Raw genomic sequence first — 7,403 nt, 5'->3', positions numbered from 1 at the left:
CTTTTTTACTTTTACTTAAGTAAAATGTTAATGTGGTACTTTGACTTTTACTTAAGTACATTTTTGACTGTGTATTTGTACTTTTACTTAAGTAAATGTTTTGAGTACTTTCTCCACCACTGCAGAGGACACAGATATGGGAAGTGTGGAAGCCCCTACTGTATCAAATTGACATAAGAATAACAGAGAGTTGGCCATTCTAAGGTAAAAACCCAGCGCATACAGCGTTTGTTTTGTTTTTTTCATCTAGACGGCTTCCCGCGCCCCCCACAGTTTGGGAACCTCTGGTTTAGAGAAATATTAATCATTTGTATGTACATTTCTGAATTTGAAGAAAATTGCAAGAAAATATCTAAAAAACATTCTCACTAGGTTTTCGGACATTCAGCAAATATAATTAATTTTAATTATTTTAACTGATTTAATGAGAAGCTTCAGACATTGAGAAAAATGCATGTGTCTTTTTGTTTGGTGTAAACTTTGGTTTTCAATTCTTCCTGGAAAAAAAAGAAAAATCACAAAGAATTTTTAGTGGTTATCTGTATTGACATCTTACCATATAACAATGTTTCAAATACTAGTCTTTAATGGAAAAGTGTTGCTGCATGTGAATCATCATATCATCCATTCACATTGGCTCACCAGGTGCACCGGAGTATCTGGCTTGTTTAACTTAATAAGTGAAGAGGCAATCTTGGGGCTGTGGCTTAAAATTGTGTCTCCAGGACTTGATGTCACAGTTCACACACTCCTTTTACTCAGCTTGCAGATGTATTTACACACACACCATCTCAACAGAAATGAAAAAAAAACTTATGTCACCAGGCTTATGCATATTTTCATGAACAAATGCATTCTGAGATATATGTAGTTTGTCATCTCTGAGATTACGTGAGCAGGAAATGATTTATTACCCACAGTGTTTCTCTTGGAGAAGCAATTTGCATCTTTGTGAACATACAGGCTGCAAATGATTCCAGGGGTTAATTTAAAATGTATGTAAGAAGATCTTTGTCTGCATTTGATTCTAGTTGTTTTCTTTTTCTTTTTTTTTAAATAGTGGTGTTGTGCATGTAAATTGTTTAATGGCTGTTTGCGCGTAACACTTGATTTGTTCTGCTTGTTTTTGTTCCTCAAGCAATGCATAGGGCCTCTGCCAGCAAAATAATTCTCAAACAAAGCTGTTCGCGAGTTGCTGTGAAGGACATCAGAGTTTCAGAAAATAGGCTTTCCACAAACACCAGTGAGACTTCGTGATCATCCATTTCTGAGGTGCGAAAAAGAAGGTCTGTTAGGGTTGTACCTGGTGCAAAGCACATACATGGAGACAGACAAAAATAAACTTTTGCCCTGAGGAAACATCAGCCCTGCACAAGATTGCTCCAATGTATTCAGACTATTGAGCCCAACTTGGAATTAACTTTCACCACATTCTGTGTATCTACAGAGTTGGTTGGACAAAGAAAAGCAAATTTTGATACCAATAATTATAAACACACACTCAAGCACATATGCTCTCACAATCTGCATTATAYAATCTGATGGAAACAAAGAGAAAAAGTAAAAATAAAATGAGAGAATGAAAAAAGGGAAGGACTTTAGTCCAGAGTGAGAAATAGACTTTTATAGTTTTTATTACTTTTGTTATCATCATTATTCCAGTCTGTTTGAAACAGCCCCGAGGGAATGAAGTCTGAGACAAATTTYCTCTCCTTTCCCTCTATGGTTCAACCTTACATTTTAACTTGAACTTAATTGTGTTCTTGGAAGAGYGTGAGTSCAAGCMAACTCACAAACTAGCTTTTTGTATGTCTGCATTACAAATGGGCTTTTTGTATGTCTGCATGTGTGTTTTGTGAAATTTCAGTGGGGATTTGAGTATTATCCATAACACTGCAGGGCAATTTGAGTCCTCGAAGGGCACTCTGTGTTGTGAAAGAGCGGAAACACTTTGCCTTTGCCAAGCTCTCACCTGGACAGCTCTTCAAAGCTCTCTTCTCATAGCTGCAATCCTGGAGCGACTGGCACGGGCAGAAATAGCAGCTTGATGGCCAGACATGTGCAGCCAGCTCCAACCAAGGCATCTGCTAAAAAGGAAAAAAAAGTGGGGGTGGTACTTTAATAGCAAAGCAGAAAAATTTATCCAATGTCACTTTCTGCYCAGGAGTAAAGATTGGCTGAGTTGAATGCCTATTTCAAGATCATTTTAATCATTTTGTTGTAGCTGGAGTTGTCGCTCATTAAGCATTTGCTCACTGCTAGACTGAGTCCTCACTGTGACTGGCAATGTGAAGATGATGAGTGGAAGACCAAAAAAAAATCATAATAAAGGGAGGCACAGGCAGAGGAAGCACTTCAACTAAAAGCTTTGTAATTAGATACAGTGATAATTAGCCAAATGGGAGATTAATGGGCAGGGATAAAATGATTTCTGAACTATTTAAATGAAACAGGCAAAAGTGTATATGAAAATCTCACCCTTGATGATGCTGACYAAAAGATACACTAAAAATACAAATAGGGACGCTGAGCAGCAAGCTGAATTTCAAAGACAAATGAAATACCTTGTGTTCAATTACTTCAAAGTCGGGCTGGACAATATGGCTGAAAAACATACCACAATGTAAAAGTTTCATATCAGTYGATAGCTAATTATTGATTGGGTTTTGATTTAAATATATGAAATATGACATTCTCGTAATTCTCCACAAACTATTGACTACATTGTAGATTAGCATTGATGCTAATTTTTTTGCATCACAACACTGGGTTTCAACCGATGGGCCCGCTTTAGCAGGCCCCGTTTAAATTTGTTCAGAAATTTTCTAGTACTACTTGTTATTAATTTGGTATCAATAGATGAGCATTTTTGTTTCTGGTAGCGAAATGCCAAGAAGTATAAATCAGATATTTAAATTTGTGTGTTTTATAATATGTTTATGACCAAAAAAAAAAAAAAAACATTTTCACTTTTCTGCAAAATTCACCAACTGCACAATTCTTAAATAGTGTACGGTAAGTAGTATTTCTAAAGAGCAGAAGAAAGCTTGTGTTTTCTGAACAATAACAATATTTGCTGTTAATCTGTTGCTAAGAGATTAGCACGATTTCTGGTAACCAAGTGCTACAAAGTAAASATCTAATTTTTGCTTTGGCAAAATCAATCAACTGTAAATTTCTTCTCTGAGCAGAAAAGCAGTATTTCAAAAGAGCTTATGTTTTATGAACAATAATTAGTTTAGTGTTAAGAAAAGAGCGTTTTCTTCTTGTAATGAAATGCCATGAAGTATAAATAAGATTTTTACATTTGTGTTGAATGTCTGTTTTATAATATATTTACCATCAATGACAAAAAAAACATTTMMATTTTCTGCAAAATTCACCAACTGCACAATTCTTAAGTAGTATAAAATAAGTAGTATTTCAAAAGAGCAGAAGAAATTTTACGTTTTTTGAACAATAACAATATTTGTTTTTAATCTGTTGCTAAGAGATGAGCACATTTTCTGGTAACTAAGTGCCACGAAGTAAATATCAAATTTTTACTTTTGCAAAAGTAAAAATCGGAAGACGATGCATTAACATTAGCAGAAATAATAGCTCATTAGTAATAGCTTCTGCCCACATTAGCAGTAGCCTTTTCCCTAAAATAAGCTTTTTAGCAATTTTTTTTAATTTATTAGCCATGTTTAGTACACTGAATGGAGGAAGTCAATGTCAGACAACATGCTAATTATACCCCACATATACACCACATATTAGAAGATTATAAGGATTTGCAAAATTATTTACCCTTGTATTTTTATATAAACACATGGACCATGCATTGCAAAAGTGTATATATAGTGTATATACACAAGTGTATATATATATATATATACACAAGTATATATATATATATATATATATATATACACACACACACACACACCTGTCATCATGGAAAAATAATATATAATAAAATCATTTATAAAGATATTTTCACCCTGTGGTTTGTACTATAAAGTACCTATTTYTCATTTAATTTAACCAAATTAAATTTGAATTTTCTTCAAATGACTTTGAAGAAAATTCAACGATTTTCTTCAAAATCGCTGAATTTTCACATTTTCCCATTCAAATGCTTAGAAGCGAAGCCGATGAGGCAGCAGCGAGCTGAGCCTCACCTGGGATTGCGCAATCTCTCGATAACTGCACTGGCTGCCATTCTATGTCAACATGTCTTATAATTTTAAGTTTTTAACTGGACAGTATTAAGTTGCATAGGTAATGTTCGGTGTGATTTTACAAACAGTATAAAGTTGTGTTAATCTACATACAGGCTAAACAGAGGACTTGTAGTTTACCCTGTTGAGGAAAGAAACAAAGATGCAGAAATTAGACTGCAACAAGTGCAGCACACACAACTAAGGCTATGGTGAACACTGTATATGTGAGTGCAGGTCTCAACTGAACTTATGAATTCAGGGTGCAGGGAGTAAGCATGGTCCAAGCGGCTCTCATTCACAGATGCAGAGAAGTCTGTTCAGTCTTGTAGAACTTTTAACGTAGTTATCATTTTCAATGAGYGTTCCCTTTAGAAAAGATCCTTTTAGCCTTTTGAGATCAAAGTTATCAACTGTTAATAACCCCCTGTTAGGAGCTATAAACAACTTAATCACAATGTACCATCTCAGGCACAAATATTAGTTATATTTAGTTACTTTTTTTCTGGAAAAGTAACTAAATATGTTTTCATTTTYCATTGSACCTGGTAAGCAAAATAACTGTATCCTTCAAATCTGCTAATTATCACTCTCTCTGAGAATGAGTGGYTGTTTTTAAGAGAAATTTTCAACATAGAAAATATGTACAGTACTGTACTGTACTGGTTTCAGTACATTACAGTACAATACATTACATTCTCTACCAAAAGTAAAMATYTCTTAGTTTCTCCTTCCCATCCACAAATGTTTGATTTTAAATCCTTCTGCATTCACCATACCCAGGAGGTGGAAAATTAAAACATGTTTGCTTTTGCATCAGGCTTTACGAGGGCAACACACTCTCAGCTACAGTTATATAGCTCCCTCAAATCTAGAAACAAACATGATAATAATGCTTTTCTGGCTTGCTGTCCAATGTTAAAGTTTTCTTCACATTAAATGGCACAAATTGTAGTGTGTGCCAAAAAATGCCATAGTATGTAAAACCTATGCTAAGAGCAAGCTTAATTATCACAGGAGAGCCATATACACTTTGAGCACAGATTAAACGCAGTGTTTAATGACTGACTGACTGACTGACTGACTGACTGACTGAGAGTTAGTGCATCATCTGTTCAGGACTCTCCTTCAGCTCATCCATGCACTCTTATTGTCAGAATGTTGCTGCAGATCGCCTCATATCATTAATCAATTATTCACCAGTAGGCCGTTAATGTTTAATGAGTGAGGCTGCTGCGGTCAATTACTAATGAATTGTGGGCGTGGTGAGAAAGCTCAGAGAAGAAACCAAAAACATACCATACTCAGAATGGGTACATGTATACCTATGTGAAAAAGGCAAACACATTGTAAACAGACATAGAYGATTCGTGCTTTCAAAAAATGTACATATTTAATGCTACTTAGATGTACTGCACTTGATAGATTTTGTTAAACCAATACACTTCCACATGATTCTGTAGAAATATACCTATAAAGACAAATATGAAGACACGCATTTAAAGCATTCCAGTCTGTCAAGTTGTTTGCAATTTCAANTGACTGACTGACTGACTGACTGACTGAGAGTTAGTGCATCATCTGTTCAGGACTCTCCTTCAGCTCATCCATGCACTCTTATTGTCAGAATGTTGCTGCAGATCGCCTCATATCATTAATCAATTATTCACCAGTAGGCCGTTAATGTTTAATGAGTGAGGCTGCTGCGGTCAATTACTAATGAATTGTGGGCGTGGTGAGAAAGCTCAGAGAAGAAACCAAAAACATACCATACTCAGAATGGGTACATGTATACCTATGTGAAAAAGGCAAACACATTGTAAACAGACATAGAYGATTCGTGCTTTCAAAAAATGTACATATTTAATGCTACTTAGATGTACTGCACTTGATAGATTTTGTTAAACCAATACACTTCCACATGATTCTGTAGAAATATACCTATAAAGACAAATATGAAGACACGCATTTAAAGCATTCCAGTCTGTCAAGTTGTTTGCAATTTCAAGCAATTATGTGCTACCTTTTTGTAATTACAATCTTTTTTTTTTTTTTCATCAAAGAAATTGATAAATTACAAAGACCATCTAATTTCTCATAAGTTGGCAGCAAACAAAGTTCAAGTGTAAAGCACCCCGGACAGAAGGTCGTTCACATGAGTCATTTACAAAGTGTTTAATTTGTGTGTGCATGTAAGAGTGAGTGTGTGTGTGTGCATACATTTGTGTCTGTGTGGGACTGGTGAGCAGATGAACAGTAGACAGGTCAGTGCTCGTCCTGTGAAGTGTGTGTGGCCTGCAGTCTGTTGGCCATGCCTCCGTAACCAAGATAATTAGAGACCAGCCCCCTGTTAGGAGCTATAAACAGCTTAAACACAATGCACCATCTCAGACACAAATTGTATTACTTTGTCATCTAAACTACATTAWGGACATTTAATACRAAAATATGTATATTTCTTTCAGATTTTAGTAGAACAATGAAAGACTTCCTCAAAGTACTAAAGTTATAGCATTTTTAGTTCACTGTCGTCATGTACTCAAATGCACGTGAATAAACAAAAACCTGCTGAAACTTTGAAATGTTATTAATTTATTTATTCCATTTTTTATTGTAGAAAAACCCTCAAATCAGAYAAAAGCTCAGATAAAAGCTGTATAATGTTGATTATATAACTGACTTATAACCAATTATATTTGATCGCATTTATCAAATATAATTTTTGATTTATTCTGTTATCCATTTCTTTTTCCAACTTAGCTCAATCAGTTTGGATGAAGAGCTGCTGAGAGGGAAGTTTCCAATCCTTCYATCAGATTCTCAATCAGATTTGAGTCTTGACTTGACAAAGCCATTCTAACACATCAGTAGACTTTAAGMTACTTCATTGTAGCTCTGGCTGTAACCCTAGGAGTTGGAATCCTGCTGAAAGTTGTACCCCAGTCTCAATTTTTTTGTTAATCTTTTGCAACCTCTACAAGGTTTTCTTCCGTTACTGCCCTCTGCCTATGTCCCCATTAACTCATATGACCTTTATTGTCTTTACTGAAGAAAAAGAAGAAAGCATCTTGGTGATGTCACCACCATGGAGATGGCGTTGTTTGACCAAATAACTTTCTTCTGTACATTTGCTGTGGCCCCCAACATGGTGGCTTGTGGAAAACTGGAAATGGAACTTTGACAAATATATGTCCAGTA

The 7,403-nt window shown here is 35.2% G+C and overlaps 1 long non-coding RNA gene across 2 annotated transcripts in view; it reads right to left on the bottom strand.

The window, feature by feature from the left end:
- LOC103465996 (uncharacterized) overlaps positions 1-7,403 on the bottom strand; it is a 73,583-nt gene that overhangs the window by 61,178 nt on the left and 5,002 nt on the right. For both annotated transcript variants that reach the window (XR_001776670.1, XR_533901.2), the window contains exon 2: positions 1,973-2,087. This is a non-coding gene — a long non-coding RNA (uncharacterized LOC103465996). The remainder of the gene's footprint in view (positions 1-1,972; positions 2,088-7,403) is intronic.

This window comes from Poecilia reticulata, linkage group LG6, assembly GCF_000633615.1.
Source record: "Poecilia reticulata strain Guanapo linkage group LG6, Guppy_female_1.0+MT, whole genome shotgun sequence".
Classification (NCBI taxonomy): domain Eukaryota; kingdom Metazoa; phylum Chordata; class Actinopteri; order Cyprinodontiformes; family Poeciliidae; genus Poecilia; species Poecilia reticulata.
The sequence above is the reverse complement of the archived record's forward strand: the minus strand, read 5'-3'. Positions and strand labels throughout refer to the sequence as shown.